This window comes from Panulirus ornatus, chromosome 55 (assembly GCF_036320965.1).
Source record: "Panulirus ornatus isolate Po-2019 chromosome 55, ASM3632096v1, whole genome shotgun sequence".
Taxonomy (NCBI): domain Eukaryota; kingdom Metazoa; phylum Arthropoda; class Malacostraca; order Decapoda; family Palinuridae; genus Panulirus; species Panulirus ornatus.
In genome coordinates, this window is record NC_092278.1 from 21,877,584 (window position 1) to 21,904,444 (window position 26,861).

General features: G+C 39.8%; 1 long non-coding RNA gene across 4 annotated transcripts; it reads left to right on the forward strand.

Moving 5' to 3' along the window:
* Window positions 1–1,009: 1,009 nt before the first annotated feature.
* LOC139765535 (uncharacterized) lies at window positions 1,010–26,861 on the forward strand. 4 transcript variants are annotated; one of them, XR_011716684.1, is made up of 4 exons: window positions 1,022–1,426; window positions 12,369–12,524; window positions 12,829–13,050; window positions 25,679–26,861. It is a non-coding gene; the product is annotated as an uncharacterized lncRNA (long non-coding RNA). The 4 variants fall into 4 exon arrangements; XR_011716682.1 differs by having other exon boundaries at window positions 1,039–1,426; window positions 12,842–13,050; XR_011716683.1 differs by having other exon boundaries at window positions 1,010–1,426; window positions 12,369–13,058.

Genomic DNA, 26,861 nt, shown 5'->3' on the forward strand with positions numbered 1-26,861 from the left:
AGGATAAAGAAATATAAACCTGATGCGATGTAATTGCTTTTTGTAAATTTCTAAGTTAATTCATAACATTGTAAATAAATTATTCAATTTTTGGAAAGGAATCGTAAACAGGTTCAAAATGAGTTAAATATTCATCTTAGATTAAGTCTTAAAATATCATAAACCTTGAAAGCTGTAAAAGGAGTAAATTAGGTATAATTTTTGTAGCAAGAATTTTTATTTCAAGAATGATTTAAGCATATGGGTTGCAGAGGGTACAAGTTCAACTCTTCATGTTGGTGTAAGGATAACCTTAAACAGCGATTTTTCTTTGAGACTATGAGTATGATTGCTCAAAATTTCCTAAGCATACCCTAGAGCTAAAAATGTATTCTAACACCTAAAAAAAAAAAAGGTTGGAAGTTGATGTATTCGAAAATACATTATTAAAATGTCATAGCTTTGTAGTAGTTTATGGTTTGAAAGAAAAAATAGAAAGCAAAGCATTGTTCAAGTGATAAAAATGCAAATTGGTGACTTGAGTGGAACATGAAAATATTGTAATACATAAGCATTAGATGAAGATCGATGAGGGTCAATAAGAGAGCACTAAAAATATTTAACACCGGTTCATTACAATGTTAAACAGGAATGGTAGCTGCAACCTTGACACTACAGGACTAGGTGAGCCACCATAGCATTCCCATGGCTATACATAGTATACGTAGTGATTTATGCTGAGCCAGTGATTAGCATGCGCTAACCTAAGTTAACGATATTGTTTTCCCTCTTGTAGACTTGGTTTCAACGCATTTTATTTTTGTACTAGAATCTCGGTATTTTAGTGATGGGTATTTTAGTAATGAAAAATAAAGGATCAAGACAGATCAGCGTTTTTAAACGTTAAAATGTCATGTATGATTAAACACAAGAATTATTTATTGTCATCAGTACTCATATATACAATATTATATAAGTATTCGTTCAAATGACATGTAGAGACGCTATTTACTTATAAAAACTCAACGGAGCAAACTTCGAATTACTTTTCCAGAGACTTTCACGATGGCGGGAGACGGCGGGCAATACGGTCGTTCCAACAACGACCACGCGTTGCGTTAGTTGGCTCCCTTACAGTTGAAGTTCCGTAGTGAAATATTGGCCGACCATTTAATGGCATTGTGTGTGTCAGGCGTGGTTAGCGTACGACTCTACGAGACAGTGAAATACCCGAGCACGTTTTTGTTACGTTTGGCGTACATTTGAGGTCAGTAACCAGGTGAAAAGATGTTTTTAAAAAGTTGACGGCCATGTTGTCGACCATCACAAGCTGAAGATGGCTTTCCAGAACTTCGGCAGCGGACGAGAATGTTCTGGAGTGTGTACAGTGACTTCCCTGGATACACTCGAACGTAAGAGTGTAAGAAATACTACCATTATCTCAGTGGTAAGTACTTTGCCTCCACCACACAGTTAATTGATTTGTTTACTCAAAATTATCCGGCAGAGTTGACGGTAAGTGTAGCCCAGTGTTTGTAATAACCCGTTTATTCGTCAGTTTATTATATCACTGTTATTGTTTATTCGTTACGTCACATGAAGTAGTTATGTACTTGCATTTGAGTATTTTTCGTCTTGCATTAGAAGACAGGTTGTAGGACAGGCAACGCCTTGTATACTCGGTGGTCGAATATCCCAATATAAAAATATTCTACTATTTCTTTCACTTCTTATTCTTTATTATTTTAGAAGCTGCATTACACATTCGGGTAAATATGTACAAACTCGTCGCGAGACATGGCTAAACAGTATGTCGGCAACATTAAGGGGCCAATACTGGGAAAAAATGGCGCAATATTTTGAGACGCCCGAACAGTTGAAAGCTTTGATGATGGTTCTTCTTCCTCACCTCTAGAGCCAACTAATTTTATTTTAGTTTTACCGCGTCAGCTTCTATATTTTATTTTGTCACTCATTTTATCATTGTCTTGGTGCATCGGTGTAGGGTTTGTAATATACTAAGTGGCAAAGTGTTTGCCCCGGAAAGCTCAATTGTCTGCACCAAGCGAAACGAGTCTCCACCCACCCACCCTCTGCTTGCTTGCTTGCTTGCCCCACCACTGAATGGCGCAACTTTTGCACATATTCTCAGTGATCGAAATTATAGTCAGTGACTGGAATTATAGCCATGTTTAAGCAAAAAAATTCTAGGCTTTTGTTTTATCCCACCATTGAAATTAATCTTGAAAGATTCCCAGCTGTTCGTGTTCCATCAGACTTTTATTCATCTATCCATTCCCCCACCTTACCATGTCTTATCTATCAACTTCTCAAGCGGTTGATGTTTTACTATTATTAGTTATTCCGTTTTTCTGTCTATTGAACTATGTCTTGTATTGACGTCATTGCAGATTTCTTTAGATTCTCGTTTTAAGACCTACTATTTACACTTTCTTTAAAATCCTGTAATATACTAATATTATACAAATGATTTATTTAAAACTTACATCACCACATCCGGATATTTACAACATATTATTTTACGAGCTAAAGCATAATTTGTGCATTTGTTCCTGCCGGTACCTCGCTTACGCGAGAAACGGCAATTACGTTTGGGGGGTTGATGTGATAGCCACAGTACAATTGATATAATCTTATTACGTTTTTGCTTTGTAAGCGACACTGTTGTTCCCTGAGTCAATTAGGCTGTTTGATGCCGCGACCTGCAGACTCGCCTGTCTTCCTAGTGTGTAAATATGTGGATTTTATGTGATATTCGCTTGATTTGAGCATAGATTGGATATAACAGGAGTGGAATCTTAAATTTTGCTTTTATCGGTCTTGTGTACTTTTTGATTATATTTCATGGCGTAAATACATCGATCAGTGAAATAATTGTCTGGAAGTTGATAGCGTTACTTAGGTTGATGAGGGCATCATTAGTAAGATCAGCCTGTAGAATAAGGCCAGTCAGTATACAGGTCAGCCATTGTGGTGACACCAGACTATACACTTGAGTTCACCTTGTGCTGTGTGATTAGCTTGTACACTATGACAGCCTGTACTGTGTCGGTTTTTCTTAACTTTTTTTTTTTGTTTTACAAAAGAAATGTATACGAAATAGAACAGTCTGGTTTGGCCATGAAGCCTCGGTCAGTAAGCTTCTTTTCTTCCTCAAGTTGTAATGGGAGTGTGAGCTTTAAAGCCTTGATCCCTGATGATTCGTAAAGTCTCGGAAGAAGTAAATGGTTCAGTGTTCTTTCCCAACTATATCATAAAACGTCTCTTACCTCCGTTGTATTTTACTAATTAAGAGGGCTATAGCAAATAATGATATTGAATTGAATATTTTTGAATAATTTCGCATTAAAAGTGTTCAAGTATAAATGCTGTTCATTATATATATGGGCTCAGGTGGCGAGATTCACAGAATTTTTCTTTTCAAGCAAGAGCAACGTAAGCTTTGGAAACAAAGAAAGTTTGTAAGAAAAACGTGGGTGCCAGGGATTTAGAACCATTATTATCAAGAGAAATATTGGCCCGACGGGAGTAGTGCTGGCCTGGCTGGGGATGTAGAGGGAATAGCATTACCAACACGGGAAAACAAAGCTAGTCGTAGTGTGGATTTGATAACCTTGTGTTTAAAGGTTCTGCTGTTCTCCCTGTCATAGGATCTAAGTCGCATTTATGATTAATTTTGTCAGCCTTTCGGGCGACATTGTTCACGCGAAATTTTATTTTGTGAAAACACCAAGAAATAATTTTTTTTTTTTCGGAACTAAAGGTGAGGATACCAGGTTAGGATAGGATACTGATGGCATCTGGGAGTGGAATTAAGTCTTGTTTTAACTGCATCAGTGGCATTCGGCCAGACAACTGACCTCACCCATTTCTTTAAGGAAGAACTACGGAAAATTTTAATAACTGCAGCGTATTGTTTTCGAGTAGATGTTTAATTTGCTTTTATTATGTAGTTATTTTCCACATTTATTGTGCAATTTTACGTATCACCAACGCTGCGTCTCTTCTAATATAGCCAAAAGAGAATCCTCTCCTTTTCACAATTTAGTACTAAAGACACGATTGTGTCTGAGCTGTGGGAAAGAAATGGTTCCATTGAGGGCAATAAACTTGATCAGCTAACTTGGCCGGGAGCAGTAATGTTAGGTAAACATTGGAGGGTCTCCAGCAGGGGTTCGAATACCTTATCAAAGGATTAATGGCTGCAGGCGACCTGTTTAGGGCATTTGTAGGTAGCTAAAGGAGGATTGGGTAAAAGGTCTGTGGTCTCTAGAATTTCCAGCTAGAAAATTGGGTTTGGACATTACACGTTAGTCTGAAGTGAGGTTTGTCAACAAATAATCGTAGGAGAGACTTTTCTGTGATATGCTGGTAGGGGAGTGCTAAGGTTGCCGGCGAGGTAGTGTAGTCATGGTTCAGGATTATATAGTTTTACCCCGCACCACATTAATCCAGTGCAAGAAATGGAACTTGGATGGCATCCTTAACGGGTCAAGAAACATTTAGTATATTGGAGTAAAAAGAAATTCTCGACATCATCCACAAGAACAAAAACATCACTTACTGCAGCAAATATGATACTTAATTCAGCTACAGAGGCGGCTACTATATAATCACATACAACATCCATTGCTACGTAAGATGTATCCAGTAACCATCACTACCTACAACATAGCCAAGAACCATCACTACCTACAGCATAGCCAAGAACCATCACTACATACATGTCCAGGAACCAACACTACCTACAACATATTCAGGAGCTATCATCACTACAACACTGTAATACCTACAATAACGATAACAACTGATGTAGGCCCTACGACATCTAATACAAGATAAATTACAGTGACAACCTCACATTACAGTGACAGCAGCTGCCAGAATATATCTTATTACGTTTCATTAATCAAATAAAAAAGAACCAAAAATATTTTAACAAATATATTAGTTGGAGGAAACTGTTTCTTAGCAGTTAAATGATAAATAAGACTGAAAATCTGTTATATTTCAAGTATAGATGCAGTAGTTTTACCCTTACAAAGCCATGAAACGCAATTTTAAAGATGCCAGAACTTGGAGAATAGTTTGACCAGTATATGTCAGGTTTCGCCGTGAGCAATTTTCTTGTGAAAATAGCCTTATAAAGTTGAGTCTTACAGCTTCCTTGACGGGATCCTGGCACGGGAGACGAGGCTTTACTCCCAAGATACTTGTTTGTTAAATTCTTTTTTTTTTTATGCCGTTAAAAGGGAAGTAGGAATTATTAGACATACGATATCGACCGGGAGAAGAAAAAAATATCTTGAAAATGTTCGAGCGTAATACACAATTACCTTAATGGTTTATGAATTAAACCACCAGATGAGACTGGCTTTGTAATCTTTAACATCTTTAAGTGTAGTACTACAAGAAGTATGTGGTAGTGATTTTAAATGGCATATTTGTTATTATATTAAGTCTAATAAAGTGATAAAACATTTTAGGTGTTAGTTTCGGAACGATTCACCATTAGGCATGTCTATTTTCTGTTCTGCCGTAATGCAAGGCATTATTGGCATTATTTTGTCATAATAACGAATTAAAAACGCAACAGGTAATAGAGAGATTCGCAATATTTTTACGTCTTTTTGGCAGTTGCTGTAAAACTCGCTTGGCTGGTCCGCTCATGGTATTCGGATGAGGTTAGAGTCGTTGAGAGTTAGGTGATGCCGGGCCGCCAGAACCTTCATCTGAAAGTCCAATTTTCTGCGTGACTTTGCATATATATGGAACATGTGCAGGAGGACCTACTTGTGTTTTTGAACCGGGGAAATTATTCTGTAAAGACAAAGAAAACGACGCCCACGAAACGATGACATCTTTGTGGAATATATATATATATATATATATATATATATATATATATATATATATATATATATATATATATATATATATCTTTTCTTTTTTCTTTTAAACTATTCGCCATTTCCCGCGTTAGCGAGGTAGCGTTAAGAACAGAGGACTGGGCCTTTTTTGGAATATCCTCACCTGATCCCCCCCCTCTGTTCCTTCTTTTGGAAACTTAAAAAAAAAAAACGAGAGGGGAGGATTTCCAGCCCCCCGCTCCCATATATATATATATATATATATATATATATATATATATATATATATATATATATATATATATATATATCGAGGTCACACTGGGAGTGAAAAATTACCGTTGGTGAAGATATATCATTGTGAGGACGGTGTTGTTAGATTTAGAGCTTTGCTCCAAAGGAGTCTTCATTAACCTGCTACTGGAAGTAGCGCAGCATTCAGCTGCAGGAGCCTCAAGGAAGGTCGTGAGTAAGACCAGCCTGCAGCACTCATTTATAGAAATAAGTCTTTGGGGGGGGGATTATGTACTGCTATCCTGATTGGATTGTCTCAGTTGCTAGTTGGACGGTTGAGGAGCCAATGAGAACCTAACAGTCTTAATGTTTTGATTATTTTTTTTTTTTTTATTAGTGAATGGCATGACAGAAGTTTCGTAATCTTCCTGTAGATATGGTGATTAATTGATTGATTACTGAGTTCGACTAATTACTAAGTAAGCTCTCTCTCTCTCTCTCTCTCTCTCTCTCTCTCTCTCTCTCTCTCTCTCTCTCTCTCTCTCTCTCTCTCTGACCCGTTTCTCTTGTGATTGTTTCCGCCTGAGAGACAAAGCAGCCAATCACAAGGCCAGCCCCGGCCACTGGCGTTGCCGAAAGTGAATTTACTTGGGAAATAAAACTTGATTTTGGGGAAGAAATGCGAAAGGGAAGTTTGTTTTTCCTCCCATGATTGAGATGTGGGAATTTTCGACAGTCTGTGCAAGACTGTTTTGAGGTAGGAAATGATGGATCTTCTTGATTTGGATTATCTTTTTTAATCGAGCTATAATGGAAGTTCATGCTGAGTGGATAGATGATGGAAGTAGGCAGTGTTATCAATAGGGCTGTAGAAAACGATAGACGGTCATAGTGAAATTTCGACTCAGATGAATGGTAGCTTCACATTATTTAAAAGTGTATGCGTTGGGCTCAAAAACCTTTTTACGATTACTAAACGAAGCATCTCTCTATCGTAATATTATGTCCTCTCGGTACGAAGGATTATTTCTAATGGTTCCTGTTCATTACAGTTTTTACTGGAGTAAGGATTTCATTTCACAGACCTTACAGAACTTTCCCCATGTTCACAGTCCGCTTTCAAACGCTCAAAACCGAATCCAAACCAAAATATCGTTTTGGACGGCACCCAGAAGTAGACATTCACTTTGTGAAAGAGGGAGAACCTGTTTCCTTGAATATACTCTACAGTTATAATTTCCCAGAAGTCATCTTTACAAATAGTTTAACACGGGGTCAATTTGATTGTATACTTCCCCAGATCTTTATGCATTTACCGCCTAATTTCAGGCCACTTTCCTTGGCAAGATATTTCATAAAGTATATATAAATGTCCTCTTGCCCGCCGGAGGCGTGAAGCACTGCGTCGTCAGGAACGTATTAAGAGTGAAAACCACATCCAAATGCCGGGATATTCCTTAGGGTGGATCTGTGGGCGCGGAACCTAAGTTCATTCGGAAACTGGTTGTCTGTCATTAATTCCTCTGATGTCGTGATAACATTATTTCTCAGAAGAGCAAAACGCTTAGATTCACGTTTGTTGCCTAATGTATAAACAGTATCAAGATCATTCATTTGAAAAATGATAAACTGTCTGCTATTATACTCGTCTTTGATGAGCAGATATTTTGAACGTGCTATGAAAGAACGCTCTTGAGTGGTAGCACTTGCAGAAATAACTTTTAATGGTATGCAGATTCATGCAAGTACTAGGCCTAAAGCCTGATTCGTCGGTCACCTGCTTAGGATGTGGGCGTAAAGTCTGTATCGTTACTGTAAGCTCACCTGTCGACGTACGTACGTACGTACGTGGCAACGGAGATCGTTATCAAAATATTGGTCAGACAGCCTATGGGAGCCGTTGCTAGATTTGGCCTTCAGGTCACGCGCTGTTTGTGATTATTATTTCCTTCCTTGCAAGACTGTTTCCTCGAGAGTTTGGGGGGGAGCCTCTTCCACTTCTTTAAGACTTGACCCGTGGCTTCCAGTGTCTCTTGACCTGTACCTACTGGTCTTCTGTCCCTCAATCTGTATGACACACACGCACACACACACACACGCGCACACACCCGCACACACACACACACACACACACACACACATCGTTATGTACGCAAGGAACATTTTTTCATTAGTCTGTTATCTGTGTCATCTGTCTTGTCTTTCATTCATCACCTGTAATGGATTTCAGCTGATTTCCCCATCTCAGACTTCCTTGACCACAACGCTACTATTGTTGGGTATAATGAACTGACCTTTGACCTGATACTTAAGGGGAAGGTCAGGGCTCATGCTGTCATATCCAAGGGGATACAGATTGATCCCGTATTCCCAAAATCAATAATGTTTTCTGGAAAATTAGTTTATTTCTCCGCCTAGCTAAATAAGCCTTCATTATTGTAGTTCAACTTGAATAGATTAAGGTAGTTCAACTTGAATATTAGATTCATCCGTTTATAGTTTAGCTAATTGCGTAAATATCAACTTATTTGTCCATACTTGGTATCAGCAAACCCCTTGAAGCGACATAATCTGTCCACTCAGAAAAAAAAAAAAATTGCGTCTTAATATTCCTGAGTAGAGATCAGCTGATGGTTTGGCGCGGGTCCCTCTCACTTTCCGGGAAAAATCTCTCCGTCCTCCACCAGGTGCCGACCAGGAATTTCCCATGACCAGACCTTCTCATGGAAGTAATTAAAGAAGGTGGGACATATCCCAGGATTTTTCCCGTTCCCACCCCCAGAATAATTAGTTTAGTTCCTCTGGGATGCTTTCCAATCCCGTTTTCTTTATATGTGTTGGTTCTTGGTATGGTTGAATTTTAGTCTTGCTCGAATGTAATTTAGTTTTCGCCTTTGTTCATGTCTTTAATCTTTCTTCAGATGGTAAAAAAATTACAAACTGGGGCAATATTTTTGTAAAAGAATTCCAACGCGACCTGACTATTTTGTCCATTTTTTTTATAACACACACACACACACACACATATATATATATATATATATAGAGAGAGAGAGAGAGAGATAGATAGATAGATAGATAGATAGATAATTGTTTGACTAAATTTGATAAATCTTGATTCGAGGTTGCTAATACCTTTTCAGAAGTATTTGCAAGTTTGATAAGAGAGTTGGTATTCTTTGATAGTTTGACAGCATATTTTGACTCGGTTTTTGATAACATAAGTTTAAGTAACACTGTTTTAAGACTGTAATCTTCACAGTTTGTTCTAAGAAAACCAATGATATTTTGAGACAGCTTAACACTTCTAAATATTCACGGGATCAAATACTTTTAGCTAAGAATTTTGTTATTTTTGACCAAACTTTGTTATATCCAGTGTGGTATCTTTGGTATGTATGTGTTACCGGACTCGGCCTGCATGTGGTTACACCACAAGGGAAAGGTCACATTCGGCGAGGCTGTTCCATCGTCATTGGGCGGAAAGGAGTAAAGTCTCAAGTGAGGAACTTGTCGCCTATAAGGATACCATCATTATCTTACTCCTGTGTGGAGTGCATCCCCTTAATCAGAGTCTTGGGGTTATAATGATAAAAATAGGGTTAATGATATGGATATAGAGTTCATGATGATAATGTTACATGGACTGATAGTGAAAACTTGATTCGACAATCAATAGAATTTGTTTCTTCCTCTGATACATCGGTATTACGCGATAGAGCAAGGTGGTGTCCAGAACACATGACATTGCCATATGGAAAAAAAAAAAAAATTACATCGCTCGGCTACCCCTGTTCTTTTAAGAATAATACAGGGGGGGAGGATTCCTGATCCCCTACTTCTTCCTGTGCTCGTCGTTGCCCTGTTCAAGTTTTCCTTTGGGGGAATAAGTTAGTAAGGCCATAACCTTACCGTTTGTGGACCATTTATTGGCAAGTGTAGCTTTTTAGGGAGTTGTGGTCTGGTTTAGTCTCTCTGTAATAGTGAACCATTTGATTGTTATTGTCTTTTAGTTCTAACCCTACATTGGCAAGTCTACCATCTATAGTTAGTTAAATATGGGTCGGTACGTCCGTAGATTATATGATAGCATGTTAAATATGGATTGGTATGTTCTTAAAGTTTGGTAATATGTCTGTTGTGAACCCATTATTTTGGTACTTTTTTCTGTTTTCACAGAAACACGGATTGGTATACTGAAATGTGGTCTAGGAAGACTATACTCTTTTGTAGAGAATTGTGGGTTCGTGCATCGATAGGCATGTTTGTTGGTTGTGCAATACATGTTGTAAGATTTGTTAACCATTTTAAATGCAAAGCAATAGATTTGTACATCGTAGACTGACTGGTCAGCATATACCAACTTAGCTGTGTAAGTAGAACTATATTCAAAACGTTCTTTGTTAATCATTATGCTTAAAACCTCTTATGTGGTTCAAACACATATACTTGAAATTAATTCTAAGAATTCAAAAAAATGGGGGAAAGAGGAACAACACCATATATTTTCAATGCTTTAATGAAATTAAAACCTTAGATAGTATACATATATTAATGTTTGTAACATTGTAAGACCCGACCATGTAAATACAGCAGTAGCCAGCACTATAAGAAAATTATTACAAAGTTGTTCTTTAACAATATTTGATAACATTACATGAAAAGATTCCAAAGACATTCATGAACAATATGCTCTCAAATAAAGAGTATTCACAATGAAAAACATTCACTCAGACTCCCATAGATGAATAGTTTAAGGAAGGAATAGCCAATATCTTAGCTAAACACTTAAGAAACATGGAAGATGTCAAGAAAAGCCATAAAAACAGAGAAAAATGTAAGAATAGTAGAGAACCAATTCAAATTGATATAAAAACTAAAGTTTTTACTGATGGGGAGAGATGACTAGCTGTCTATAGTAAATGAAGATAAATTAACTCAGGTTCTTTGTATTTAAATCATGTACTTTCACAAGATATCGCAACATTATATCATACATATATTATCTTGGATTACATATCATTTCTATATTCAGAATACAAGATGTCCGATCAGTATTGCAAATATATCAGTTCATGCGTATTGCCAACCAGCTTAACCGTACATGTTGGTGGTGACGATGGTGATACAGGTGTTGATGCAGCTGTAGTATCAGCTGTCAAAGCTGTTGTTGCTGTTGTATCTGTGGTTGTTAGAGTAGATGTTGTATAAGTTGCCACAGATGCAGTTATTGGTTCAGCTGTTGTGGAGACCATCATATTCATGTCTGTTGTATCTGGATAAAGATGAAGATGGTTATATAATTCATCAGAGAACATTATCCATACAATGCTATGCTGCTGGTTTCCATTACATCTGTACATTTCATGGACAAACTGGCAGTAGTGATGACACTTTTTTTTCATTTCTGTATTCAGAATATGTCAGATCAGTATTGCAAATATATCAGTTCATGTGTATTGCACGCCAGCTTAACCTTACCTGTTGGTGGTGACAATGGTGATGCAGGTGTTGATGGGCTGTGGTATTAGCCTACCTTTACCGACCTATGATCGTGCATCATCTCCACATATAACAAACTATTAACCCCTTCCTAACACCAAACTCCTTGTCTTTTCCCCATCCCACATCTACACACTTCACCATTACTTACTTCCATCTGCTAATACTCAGTAACTGTGAGGGACAGTCATACTCATGTATGCCCTTTTCCTCCTTTCTTCTGGCAAGGGTTTTAAATTCTAATGCAAACTTTAACCACAGCCCCTACCATAATTCCTTCCATATAAGACATGATCACATCTGCTTTCCCTCCACCATAAATTAACAATTCTCTGGTTTAACTTAATTATTTTGATCAACGCTTATAATTATCTTCCTTTTCCCCCTCATCACCTACTTATTTCTAAAGCATTACACGGATTCCAAGGAATGGGGCTGAATAAACTATAAAGTGGCCATTACAGTAATGAATTCCACACAGTGGTCCTGATGTTACATTTTGCAGTATCCATTAGTAAAATGTTGTGGGAGTAGACACTTCATTTCAGTTGTCAAGTTCAATTTGTTGTGGTTTTGGGTAATTCATTCTATAGTTTTTCCAAATTTCTTTAATGTTAAAGCATATCTTGTTAATTGACTTCACTTTTAATGTGTCTGACTGTAAAATATATTTAAAAATAATAGTTTTAATTCTTGTTGATTTTACAGGTCTTATCAAGTAGTGAAATGTATAGTACTAATACTGTCCATGGACTTTTGCAGCCCAGTATATGATTCAGTTGTAGCTGAGGGATTTTAAAAGACTGGGCTAGCTTTAGAAGAAATTAGAATTCCAGCCCTATGATCTTAAGCAAGATCCAAAGGAAGTGATAGCAACCAATGCGAAAGAAAATAAAACTCAAGGTGATATAAGTACAGGTAAGTATTTAGTATACACAGGTAGGCCATTTAATTTAGCAGATTTACTTCTAAAGATTCTTGAAAGAAATGGCTAAAGTGTTTAGATACTTGGTTTATCCCTCCCATGTTCCAGTTTACATTCTAGTTTCTTTGGCATAATTAACTGTTTGTATAAGCAATTTTCTTCATATTTTTATGAAGTTCATACATGCTATTCCCACATGAATGAAATGACTATTTTTTAAATTTATATTCATAAAGCCAAATATTTAATCTTTTGCATTCAAAGTAAATGAGCTTTTCATATTCCTATATGTTATAGTCTCCCATTACAGTTAATGCTGTAACCCTATGTGTAGCAGCAAAGAAACAGGCAAAAGAGCAAGTGCAAGAATATAGAGAGCAAGTACAGCTGGAAGGCCAAGAGAAACCTGCAATAAAGGGAAGTAAGAAATGCATGCAAGGACAACACCTTGTATTTGCAAGACAGGATTTCCCATTGTAATTCAGACAAGCATTGTAATGCTTGTCTGAATGGATGAAGGCAAGCAAGTATGAATATGTATATATATATATATATATATATATATATAATGTTGATGATTTGTGGGTGTATAAGTGCATGCATGGGTATTTATGTATATGAGTAGATGGGCCATAGTTCATGTTTCCTGGAGCTACTTTGCTGACGCAGGAAACAGTGATGTATGTATAGTGCCATTGTACTAAGGCGAAGGGGATAAAGGTGAGTGCTCAAATTAGAGGTATAAGCTTGTTGAGTATTCCTGGGAAATTATATGGAAGGGTATTGATTGGGAGGGTGAAGGCATGTACAGAGCATCAGATTGGTTGGGGAAGAGCAGTGTGGTTTCAGAAGTAGTAGAGGATGTGTGGATCAGGTGTTTGCTTTGAAGAATGTATGCGAGACATACATAGAAAAACAAATGGATTTGTATGTAGTATTAATGGATCTGGAGAAGGCATATGATAGAGTTAATAGAGATGCTCTGTGGAAGGATTTAGAATATATAGTGTGGGAGGAAAGTTGTTAGAAGCAGTGAAAAGTTTTTATCGAGGATGTAAGGCATGTGGATGAGTAGGAAGACAGGAAAGTGACTGGTTCCCAGTGAATATCGGTTTGTGGCAGGGATGCGTGATGTCTCCATGGTTGTTTAATTTGTTTATGGATGGGTTGTTAGAGAGGTGAATCTTAGAGTTTTGGAGAGAGGGGCAAGTATGCAGTCTGTTGTGGATAAGAGGGCTTGGGAAGTGATTCAGTTGTTCGCTGATGGTACAGCATTAATGGCTGATTCGGGTCAGAAACTGCAGAAGCTGGAGACCGAGTTTGGTATATCATGTGAAAGAACAAAGCCGAGAGTAAATGCAAATAGGATAGCAAGGTTTACTAGGTTCAGTAGGGTTGAGGGACAAGTCAATTGGGAGGTAAGTTTGAATGGAGAAAAACTGGAGGAAGTAAAGTGTTTTAGCTAAATCTGGGAGTGGATTTGGCAGCGGATGGAACCATGGAAGCGAGTCACAGGATGGGGGAGGGGTTGAAAGTTCTGGGAACGTTGAAAAATATGTGGAAGGTGAGAACATTCTTTTGGAAAGCAAAAATGGGTATGTTTGAAGGAATAATAGTGGTTTCCAACAATGTTATATGGTTGTGAGGCATGGGCTATTGATACAGTTGTGCAGAGGAGGGTGGATATGTTGGAAATGAGATGTTTCAGGACAATATGTGGTGTGAGGTGGTTTGATCGAGTAAGTAATGAAAGGGTAAGAGAGGTGTGTGGTAATAATAAAAAGTGTGGTAGAGAGAGCAGAAGAGGGTGTTTTGAAATGGTTTGGTCACATGGAGAGAATGAGTGAGGAAAGATTGAAAAAGAGGATATGTGTCAGAGGTGGAGGGAATGAGAAGTGAGTGACCAAATTAGAGGTGGAAAGATGGAGTGAAAAAGATTTTGAGTGATTGGGGCCTGAACATGCAGGAGGGTGAAAGGCGTGCAAGCAATAGAGTGAATTAGAACGATGTGGTGTACCGGGGTAGATGTGCTGTCAATGGGGTTGAACCAGGGCATGTGAAGTGTCTGGGGTAAACCATGGAAAGTTTTGTGGGGCCTGGATATGGAAAGGGAGCTGTGGTTTTGTTGCATTATACATGACAGCTAGAGACTGAGTGTGAACGAATGTGGCCTTTGTTGTCTTTTCCTAGCACTACCTCGTGAGCATGCGGGGGGAAGAGGTTGTCCTTTTATGTGTGGCAGGATGGCGACGGGAATGAATAAAGGGAGCAAGTATGAATTATGTACATGTGTATATATGTATATGTCTGTGTATGTATATATATATGTATGCGTTGAAATGTATAGGTATGTATATGTGCGTGTGTGGACGTGTATGTATATACATGTGTATGTGGGTGGGTTGGGCCTGTCTTTCGTCTGTTTTCTTTCACTGTCTCCTGCGTTAGCAAAGTAGCGCAAGGAAAGACAAAAGAATGGCCCAACCCACCCACATACACATGTATATACATACACGTCCACATGCACATATACATACCAATACATTTCAACGCATACATATATATATACATACACAGACATATACATATATAGACATGTACATAATTCATACTTGCTGCCTTTATTCATTCCCGTCGCCACCCTGCCACACATAAAATGACAACCCCTTCCCCCCGCGTGCGCACAAGGTAGTGCTAGGAAAAGACAACAAAGGCCACATTCGTTCACACTCAGTCTCTAGCTGTCATGTATAATGCAACAAAACCACAGCTCCCTTTCCATATCCAGGCCCCACAAAACTTTCCATGGTTTTTACCCCAGACACTTCACATGCCCTGGTTCAATCCATTGACAGCACATCTACCCCGGTATACCACATCATTCCAATTCACTCTATTGCTTGCACGCCTTTCACCCTCCTGCATGTTCAGGCGTCGATCACTCAAAATCTTTTTCACTCCATCTTTCCACCTCCAATTTGGTCTCTCACTTCTCCTCGTTCCCTCCATCTCTGACACATATATCCTGTCAATCTTTCCTCACTCATTCTCTCCATGTGACCAAACCATTTCAAAACACCTGGTTTTGGTGAATTACACAACAGCTAGAGACTGAGTGTGAATGAATGTGGTCTTTCTTTGTCTTTACCTGGTGCTACCTCACTGAAGCAGGGGTTAGTGAACCTGTTTCCTTTGGGACAGGATAGTGACAGAAATGGATGAAGGCAAGCAAGTATGAATATGCACATGTACTGCAGAAGCTGGTGACAGTTTGGTAAAGTGTGAAAGAAGAAAGCCGAGAGTAAATGTGAATAGGAAAGCAAGGTTTACTAGGTACAGTAGGGTTGAGGGACAAGTCAATTGGGAGGTAAGTTTGAATGGAGAAAAACTGGAGGAAGTAAAGTGTTTTAGATATCTGGGAGTGGATTTGGCAGCGGATGGAACCATGGAAGTGAGTCACAGGATGGGGGAGGGGTCAAAAGTTCTGGGAACGTTGAAAAATGTGTGGAAGGTGAGAACATTACCTTGGAAAGCAAAAATGGGTATGTTTGAAGGAATAATAGTGGTTTCCAACAATGTTATATGGTTGTGAGGCATGGGCTATTGATACAGTTGTGCAGAGGAGGGTGGATATGTTGGAAATGAGATGTTTCAGGACAATATGTGGTGTGAGGTGGTTTGATCGAGTAAGTAATGAAAGGGTAAGAGAGGTGTGTGGTAATAAAAAGTGTGGTAGAGAGAGCAGAAGAGGGTGTTTTGAAATGGTTTGGTCACATGGAGAGAATGAGTGAGGAAAGATTGAAAATGAGGATATATGTGTCAGAGGTGGAGGTAACGAGAAGTGTGACCAAATTGGAGGTGGAAAGATGGAGTAAAAAAGATTTTGAGTGATCGACGCCTGAACATAGAGTGAATTGGAACGATGTGGTATACCGGGGTAGATGTGCTGTCAATGGATTGAACCAGGGCATGTGAAGTGTCTGGGGTAAGCCATGGAAAGTTTTGTGGGGCCTGGATGTGGAAAGGGAGCTGTGGTTTTGTTGCATTATACATGACAGCTAGAGACTGAGTGTGAACGAATGTGGCCTTTGTTGTCTTTTCCTAGCACTACCTTGTGCGCATGCAGGGGGAAGGGGTTGTCATTTCATGTGTGGCAGGGTGGCGACAGGAATGAATAAAGGCTGCAAGTATGAATTATTTACATGTGTATATATATGTATATGTGTGTATGTATATATATGTATGCATTGAAATGTATATGTATGTATTTGTGCATGTATGGATATGTATGTATATACATGTGTATGTGGGCGAGTTGGGCCTGTCTTTCGCCTGTTCCCTTGCGCTATCTTGCTTACACAGGAGACAGCGACAAAGTATTTATTTATCTATTATTTATTTATTATACTTTGTCGCTGTCTCCCGTGTTAGCAAGGTAGCGCAAGGAAACAGATGAAAGACAGGCCCAACCCACCAACATACACATGTATATACATGCACGTCCACACACGCACATGTACATACCTATACATTTCAACGCATACATATATATATATACACAGACATATACATATATACACATGTACATAATTCATACTTGCTGCCTTTATTCATTCCCGTTGCCACCCTGCCACACATGAAATGACAACCCCTTCCACCCACATGTGCGCGAGGTAGTGCTAGGAAAAGACAACAAAGGCCACATTCGTTCACACTCAGTCTCTAGCTGTCATGTATAATGCAACAAAACCACACCTCCCTTTCCACATCCAGGCCCCACAAAACTTTCCATGGTTTACCCCAGACACTTCACATGCCCTGGTTCAATCCATTGACAGCACGTCGACCCCGGTATACCACATCGTTCCCATTCGCTCTATTCCTTGCACGCCTTTTACCCTCCTGCATGTTCAGGCCCCGATCACTTAAAATCTTTTTCACTCCATCTTTCCACCTCCAATTTGGTCTCTCACTTCTCCTCGTTCCCTCCATCTCTGACACATATATCCTCTGTCAATCTTTCCTCACTCGTTCTCTCCATGTGACCAAACCATTTCAAAACACCTGGTTATGGTGAATTACACATGACAGCTAGAGACTGAGTGTGAATGAATGTGGTCTTCTTTACCTGGTGCTACCTCGCTGAAGCAGGGGTTAGTGAACCTGTTTCCTGTGGGACAGGGTAGTGACAGAAATGGATGAAGGCAAGTATGAATATGCACATGTACTGCAGAAGCTGATGACAGTTTGGTAGTGTGTGAAAGAAGAAAGCAGAGAGTAAATGTGAATACGAGAGCAAGGTTTACTAGATACAGTAGGGTTGAGGGACAAGTCAATTGGGAGGTAAGTTTGAATGGAGAAAAACTGGAGGAAGTAAAGTGTTTTAGATATCTGGGAGTGGATTTGGCAGCGGATGGAACCGTGGAAGTGAGTCCCAGGATGGGGGAGGGGTCGAAAGTTCTAGGAACATTGAAAAATGTGTGGAAGGCGAGAACATTACCTTGGAAAGCAAAAATGGGTATGTTTGAAGGAATAATAGTGGTTTCCAACCATGTTATATGGTTGTGAGGCATGGGCTATGTATAGAGTTGTGCAGAGGAGGGTGGATGCGATGGAAATGAGATGTTTGAGGACAATATGTGTTGTGAGGTTGTTTGATCGAGTAAGTAATGGAAGGGTAAGAGAGATGTGTGGTAATAAAAAGTGTGGTTGAGATAGCAGAAGGTGTTTTGAAATGGATTGGTCACATGGAGAGAATGAGTCAGGAAAGATTGAAAAAGAGGATGTATGTGTCAGAGGTGGAGGGAACAAGCAGTAGTAGGAGACCAAATTGGAGGTGGAAGGATAGAGTGAAAAAGATTCTGAGCGATTTGGGCCTGAACATGCAGAAGGGTGAAAGGCGTGCAAGGTATAGAGTGAATTGGAACAATGTGGTATACCAGGGTCGACGTGCTGTCAATGGATTGAACCAGGGCATGTGAAGTGTCTGGGGTAAGCCATGGAAAGTTTTGTGGGGCCTGGATGTGGAAAGGGAGCTGTGGTATTGGTGCATTATACATGATAGCTAGAGGCAGTGTGAACGAAGGTGGTCTTTGTTGTCTTTTCCTAGCGCTACCTTGTGTATGTGCGGGGGGAGGGGGTTGTCATTGCATGTGTGGTGTAGTGGCAATGGGAATGAATAAAGGTAGCAAGTATGAATTATGTACATGTGTACATATGTATGTGTCTGTGTATATATATATATATATATATATATATATATATATATTTTTTTTTTTTTTCATACTATTCGCCATTTCCCGCGATAGTGAGGTAGCGTTAAGAACAGAGGACTGGGCCTTTGAGGGAATATCCTCACCTGGCCCCCTTCTCTGTTCCTTCTTTTGGTAAATTAAAAAAAAACGAGAGGGGAGGATTTCCAGCCCCCGCTCCCTTCCCTTTTAGTCGCCTTCTACGACACGCAGGGAATACGTGGGAAATATTCTTTCTCCCCTATCCCCAGGGATAGTCTCTCTCTCTCTCTCTATATATATATATACATTGAAATGTGTAGGTATGTATGTGTGTGTGTGTGGACGTGTTTGTCTTTACATGTGTATATGGGTGGGTTGAGCCTGTCTTTCGTCTGTTTCCTTGCGCTACCTTGCTAACATGGGAGACAGTGACAAAGTATTTATTTATCTATTATTCATTTATTGTACTTTGTCGCTGTCTCCCCACGTTAGCAAGGTAGTGCAAGGAAACAGACGAAAGACAGGCTCAACCCACCCACATACACATGTATATACATACACATCCACACAGGCACATATACATACCTATACATTTCAGTGCATACATATATATACATACACAGACATATACATATATACACAAGTACATAATTCATACTTGCTGACTTTATTCATTCCTGTTGCCACCCTGCCACACATGAAATGACAACTCCTTCCCCCCGCATGCGCGCAAGATAGCGCTAGGAAAAGACAACAAAGGCCACATTCGTTCACACTCAGTCTCTAGCTGTCATGTATAATGTAACAAAACTACAGCTCCCTTTCCACATCCAGACCCCACAAAACTTTCCATGGTTTACCCCAGACACTTCACATGCCCTGGTTCAATCCATTGACAGCACGTCAACCCTGGTATACCACATCGTTCCCATTCGCTCTATTCCTTGCACGCATTTCACCCTCCTGCATCTTCAGGCCCCGATCACTCAAAATCTTTTTCACTCCATCTTTCCACCTCCAATTTGGTCTCTCACTTCCTCGTTCCCTCCATCTCTGACACATATATCCTCTTTGTCAATCTTTCCTCACTCATTCTCTCCATGTGACCAATCCATTTCAAAACACCCTCTTCTACAATCTCAACCACACTCTTTTCATTGCCACACATCTCTCTTACCCTTTCATTACTTACTCAATCAAACCACTTCACACCACATATTGTCCTCAAACATCTCATTTCCATCAAGTCCACCCTCCTCTGCACAACTCTATACATAGCCCACGCCTCACAACCGTATATAACATTGTTGGAAACCACTATTATTCCTTCAAACATACCCATTTTTGCTTTCCAAGATAATGTTCTCACCTTCCACACATTTTTCAACGTTCCCAGAACTTTTGACCCCTCCCCCATCCTGTGACTCACTTCCATGGTTCAATCCGCAGTCAAATCCACTCCCAGATGTCTAAAACACTTTACTTCCTCCAGTTTTTCTCCATTCAAACTTACCTCTCAATTGACTTGTCCCTCAACCCTACTGTACCTAGTAAACCTTGCTCTCCAATTCACATTTACTCACAGCTTTCCTTTCACACACTTTACCAAACTGTCATCAGCTTCTGCAGTACATGTACATATTTATACTTGCTTGCCTTCATCCATTTCTGTCACTACCCTGTCCCACAGGAAACAGGTTCACTAACCCCTGCTTCAGTGAGGTAGCACCAGGTAAAAACAAACAAAGACCACATTCATTCACACTCAGTCTCTAGCAGTTGTGTAATTCACCAAAACCAGGTGTTTTGAAATGGTTTGGTCACATGGAGAATGAGTGAGGAAAGATTGACAGAGGATATATGTGTCAGAGATGGAGGGAACGAGGAGAAGTGAGAGACCAAATTGGAGGTGGAAAGATGGAGTGAAAAAAAATTATGAGTGATCGGGGCCTGAACATGCAGGAGTTTGAAAGACGTACAAGGAATAGAGTGAATTAGAACGATTTGGTATACCGGGGTCGACGTGCTGTCAATAGATTGAACCAGGGCATGTGAAGTGTCTGGGGTAAACCATGGAAAGTTTTGTGGGGCTTGGATGTGGAAAGGGAGCTGTAGTTTTGTTACATCATACATGACAGCTAGAGACTGAGTGTGAACGAATGTGGCCTTTGTTGTCTTTTCCTAGCACTACCTCGCGTGCATGCGGGGGAAAGGGGTAGTCATTTCATGTGTGGCAGGGTGGCAATGGGAATGAATAAAGGCAGCAAGTATGAATTATGTACATGTGTATATATGTACATGTCTGTGTATGTATATATATATGTATGCGTTGAAATGTATAGGTATGTATGTGTGTGTGTGTGGACGTGAATGTATATACATGTATATGTGGGTGGCTTGGGCCATTCTTTTAGCTGTTTTCTTGCGCTACCTTGCTAACGCGGGAGACAGCAACAAAGTATAATAAATAAATAATAGATAAATAAATACTTTGTCACTGTCTCCCGTGTCAGCAAGGTAGCACAAAGAAACAGACGAAAGAGTGGCCCAACCCACCCACATACACATGTATATACATACACATCCACACACACATATACAAACCTATACATTTCAACGCATACATATATATACATACACAGACATATACATATATACACATGTACATAATTCATACTTGCTGCCTTTACTCATTCCCATCACCACCCTGCCACACATGAAATGACAACCCCTTCCCCCCACATGCGTGTGAGGTAGTGCTAGGAAAAGACAACAAAGGCCACATTCGTTCACACTCAGTCTCTAGCTGTCATGTATAATTCAACAAAACCACAGCTCCCTTTCCACATCCAGGCCCCACAAAACTTTCCATGGTTTACCCCAGACACTTCACGTGCCCTGGTTCAATCCATTGACAGCACGTCGACCCCGGTATACCACATCGTTCTAATTCACTCTATTCCTTGTACTTCTTTCAAACTCCTGCATGTTCAGGCCCCAATCACTCAATTTTTTTCACTCCATCTTTCCACCTCCAATTTGGTCCCTCACTTCTCCTCGTTCCCTCCATCTCTGACACATATATCCTCTTTGTCAATCTTTCCTAACTCATTCTCTCCATTTGACCAATCCATTTCAAAACACCCTCTTCTACAATCTCAACCACACTCTTTTCATTACCACACATCTCTCTTAACCTTTTATTACTTACTCGATCAAACCACTTCACACCACATATTGTCCTCAAACATCTCATTTCCATCAAATCCACCCTCCTCTGCACAACTCTATACATAGCCCATGCCTCGCAACCATATAACATTGTTGGAAACCACTATTATTCCTTCAAACATACCCATTTTTGCTTTCCAAGATAATGTTCTCACCTTCCACGCATTTTTCAACATTCCCAGAACTTTTGACCCCTCCCCCATCCTGTGACTCACTTCCATGGTTCCATCCGCTGCCAAATCCACTCCCAGATATCTAAAACACTTTACTTCCTCCAGTTTTTCTCCATTCAAACTTACCTCCCAATTGACTTGTCCCTCAACCCTACTGTATCTAGTAAACCTTGCTCTCCTATTCACACTTACTCTCGGCTTTCTTCTTTCACACTCTTTACCAAACTGTCACCAGCTTCTGCAGTACATGTACATATTCATACTTGCTTGCCTTCATCCATTTCTGTCACTACCCTGTCCCACAGGAAACAGGCTCACTAACCCCTGCTTCAGTGAGGTAGCACCAAGTAAAGACAAAGAAAGACCACATTCATTCACACTCAGTCTCTAGCTGTTGTGTAATCCACCAAAAACAGGTGTTTTGAAATGGTTTGGTCACATGGAGAGAATGAGTGAGGAAAGATTGACAAAGAGGATATATGTGTCAGAGATAGAGGGAACGAGTAGTGAGAGACCAAATTGGAGGTGGAACGATGGAGTGAAAAAGATTTTGAGTGATCGGGGCCTGAACATGCAGGAGGGTAAAAGGCGTGCAAGGAATAGAGTGAATTAGAACGATGTGGTATACCGGGGTCGACATGTTGTCAATGGATTGAACCAGGGCATGTGAAGTGTCTGGGGTAAAAACCATGGAAAGTTTTGTGGGGCCTGGATGTGGAAAGGGAGCTGTGGTTATGGTACATTATACATGACAGCTAGAGACTGAGTGTGAACGAATGTGGCCTTTGTTAAAGTCTTTTCCTAGCACTACCTCGTGCACATGAGGGGGGAAGGGGTTGTCAATTCATGTGTGGCAGGGTGGCAACGGGAATGAATAAAGGCAGCAAGTATGAATTATGTACGTGTGTATATATGTACATGTCTGTGTATGAATATATATATGTATGCGTTGAAATGTATAGGTATGTATGTATGTGTGTGTGTGTGTGTGTGTGGAAGTGTATGTATATACATGTGTATGTGGGTGGGTTGGGCCATTCTTTCGTCCGTTTCCTTGCGCTACCTTGCTAACACGGGAGACAGCGACAAAGTATAATAAATAAATTATAAATAAATAAATACTTTGTCGCTGCCTCCTGTGTTAGCAAGGTAGCGCAGGGAAACAGACGAAAGACAGGCCCAACCCACCCACATACACATGTATGTACATACACGTCCACACACGCACATATACATACCTATACATTTCAACGCATACATATATATACATACACAGTCATATACATATATACACATGTACATAATTCATACTTGCTGCTTTTATTCATTCCCGTTGCCACCCTGCCACACATGAAATGACAACCCCTTTCCCCCGCATGCACGCGAGGTAGTGCTAGGAAAAGACAACAAAGGCAACATTTGTTCACACTCAGTCTCTAGCTGTCATGTATAATGCATCAAAACCACAGCTCCCTTTCCACATCCAGAGCCCACAAATATTTCCATGGTCTACCCCAGACACTTCACATGCCCTGGTTCAATCCATTGACAGCATGTCAACCCCGGTATGCCACATCATTCCAATTCACTCTATTCCTTGCACACCTTTTACCCTCCTGCATGTTCAGGCCCCGATCACTCAAAATCTTTTTCACTCCATCTTTCCACCTCCAATTTGGTCTCACTTCTCGTTCCCTCCACCTCTGATACATATATCCTCTTTTTCAATCTTTCCTCACTCATTCTCTCCATGTGACCAAACCATTTCAAAACACCCCCTTCTACTCTCTCAACCGCACTCTTTTGATTACCACACACCTCTCTTACCCTTTCATTACTTACTCGATCAAACCACCTCACACCACATATTGTCCTGAAACATCTCATTTCCAACACATCCACCCTCCTCCGCACAACTGTATCAATAGCCCATGCCTAGCAACCATATAACATTGTTGGAAACCACTATTATTCCTTCAAACATACCCATTTTTGCTTTCCAAGATAATGTTCTCACCTTCCACACATTTTTCAATATTCCCAGAACTTTCAACCCCTCCCCCACCCTGTGACTCACTTCCATGGTTCCATCCGCTGCCAAATCCACTCCCAGATATCTAAAACACTTTACTTCCTCCAGTTTTTCTCCATTCAAACTTACCTCCCAATTGACTTGTCCCTCAACCCTACTGTATCTAGTAAACCTTGCTCTCCTATTCACACTTACTCTCGGCTTTCTTCTTTCACACTCTTTACCAAACTGTCACCAGCTTCTGCAGTACATGTACATATTCATACTTGCTTGCCTTCATCCATTTCTGTCACAACCCTGTCCCACAGGAAACATGCTCACTAACCCCTGCTTCAGTGAGGTAGCACCAAGTAAAGACAAAGAAAGACCACATTCATTCACACTCAGTCTCTAGCTGTTGTGTAATCCACCAAAAACAGGTGTTTTGAAATGGTTTGGTCACATGGAGAGAATGAGTGAGGAAAGATTGACAAAGAGGATATATGTGTCAGAGATAGAGGGAACGAGAAGTGAGAGACCAAATTGGAGGTGGAACGATGGAGTGAAAAAGATTTTGAGTGATCGGGGTCTGAACATGCAGGAGGGTAAAAGGCGTGCAAGGAATAGAGTGAATTAGAACGATGTGGTATACCGGGGTCGACATGTTGTCAATGGATTGAACCAGGGCATGTGAAGTGTCTGGGGTAAAAACCATGGAAAGTTTTGTGGGGCCTGGATGTGGAAAGGGAGCTGTGGTTATGGTACATTATACATGACAGCTAGAGACTGAGTGTGAACGAATGTGGCCTTTGTTAAAGTCTTTTCCTAGCACTACCTCGTGCACATGAGGGGGGAAGGGGTTGTCAATTCATGTGTGGCAGGGTGGCAACGGGAATGAATAAAGGCAGCAAGTATGAATTATGTACGTGTGTATATATGTACATGTGCATATTCATACTTGCTTGCCTTCATCCATTTCTGTCACTACCCTGTCCCACAGGAAACAGGTTCACTAACCCCCGCTTCAGTGAGGTAGCACCAGTTAAAGACAAAGAAAGGCCACATTCATTCACACAGTCTCTAGCTGTCATGTGTAATTCACCGAAACCACATTTCCCTAACTACATCCAGGCCCCACAGACCTTTCTATGGTTTCCCCAGACATTTCACATGCCTTGGATCAGTTCACTGACAGTACATTGACCTCGGTATACATCATTTCAATTCACTCTATTTCTTGCATGCCTCTCACCCTCCTGTACACTCAGGCCCTGATCACTCAAAATCTTTTTCACCCCCTTCCAACTCCAATTTGGTCTCCTGCTTCTCCTTGTTCCCTTCACCTCTTGACACATATATCCTCTCTGTCAATCTTTCCTCCCTCACTCTTCATATGTCTATACCATCTTAACTCACCCTTTTCTGCTCTCTAAACCACACTCTTTTTATATCCACACCTCTCTTACTTGGTGAAAGGAAACAGGTAAATTATATTACAGAATGTGCAAGAAACCTAAACAAGGGAATGATGGAAATACCTCCGAAAGAAGATATGCCATGGTGGGTCATGCAGTACATACGAAGAGGTGATGGGCTGGTGACGAAGATTCTGACAATATTTGAAAACTGAAGAACAAGAGGAATACTGAACTTGAGATTAACAGATTCACCAGTAAGTTATGGTGCAAGAGTGTCAGTTTATGCAGTTAAGGGGATGACTACCACCCAACCAAGCATAATGGAAACTCCTTGTACATAATACCAGAAGAATGTACAGATTCAAATTTCTTGACGAACCAACTAAGTGTATATAAAAACATGAAGCATGAACAAATGCACAGATCTTAGTGCTAAAGGCTAAGAAGCAGTACTAGGGTTTGCTGGTTATGGAGACTCTTGCTGTGGCCACCCCCTTGAGGGAGTTCCCAAAGGGAACAGGCATTAGAGATATAGATGTAACTGATATAAGTTGCATCTAATATTACAGTAGATTAATGTTAGTTACATACGTTAAAATAAACAAGACAATCGATTCAGAAGATATGCTACTCATATTGGTTTAAATTTACCCGAGTGCAAGTGAAAACAAAACTTTGGTTAATATACACATTATAGCTTCAAATGGGGGTTGAACTTATGGGCAGTGTGCACACAGCTGCAAAGAAAATATGGCATTACTTTTCAAGACAGATGTTATATATTCATGATATTTTATGAACACTATTTTTTTTAAGAAGTAATGACTGTCTGTGCTCTTTGTAAATGTCAGCATACAAGATACTATTATTAAAAGCTGAAGGTTTCCTGGCCTGACAATTTCCTAGTACTTTGTTATAAGATTCTTAAAAGTACATTAAATAAATAGGATAATTATGGAAATTCACTGTAATATCTGGATAGAGGCTAGCTATATATTAGTTAACATGTAATCTCATATTTTGATATAAATGGTAATCTGAAATATTTTCAATTTTTAGACTACAAACTATGTTCTGATGCAGCTTATGAATGAGATCATATACCAGTTTGGTTTAAGGTTAATGTTTTTACAGGAATGCATGTGCTATAATGTTTCAAATGGACACTAAAACTTATTGAGAATAATATTCCCTCTTAAATTATCAGACATTGGCATTCATCAATATATCAAACTAATAATAATAAACAATGTTTTTATTTTAA